The following is a 680-nucleotide window of genomic DNA, read 5'->3' on the forward strand; positions in this document are numbered from 1 at the left end:
GAAGCACAGAAATTGCATCGGAATTAAATAGAAAAGGCACAATGCCGACTTAAGTACAAGATGACTGACTCTTCCTACTGTCTATGTTTTGAACCAATCCTGTGACACTAGTTATAGATTCCGATGCTTCACTACAGGTTTACTGTATCCCTCTGACCTTGTTATTGACGATGAAACACAGAAATTGCATCGGAATTAAATAAAAAGGCACAATGCCGACTTAAGTACAACAAGTCTGACTCTTCCAACTGTCTATGATTTGAACCATTCCTGTGACACTAGTTATAGATTCCGATGCTACACTTCAGGTTTACTGTATCCCATGGACCTACCTATTGACGATGAAACACAGATATTGCATCGGATTGAAATACAAAAGGCACAATGCCGACTTAAGTACAAGAAGACTGACTGTTCTTACTGACTATGTTTTGAACCACTCCTGTGACACTAGTTATAGATTCCGGTGCTTCACATCAGGTGTACTGTATCCCTTGGAACTTCGTCTGGCGATGAAACACAGAAATTGCATCGGAATTAAATACAAAAGGCACAATGCCGACTTAAGTACAAGAATACTGACTCTTCTTACTGTCTATGTTTTGAACCATCCCTGTGACACTAGTTATAGATTCCGATGCATCACTCCAGGTTTACTGTATCCCTTGGACCTTCTTATT

The sequence above is a fragment of the Schistocerca serialis genome, chromosome 10, assembly GCF_023864345.2.
Source record: "Schistocerca serialis cubense isolate TAMUIC-IGC-003099 chromosome 10, iqSchSeri2.2, whole genome shotgun sequence".
In the NCBI taxonomy this organism is placed as follows: Eukaryota; Metazoa; Arthropoda; class Insecta; order Orthoptera; family Acrididae; genus Schistocerca; species Schistocerca serialis.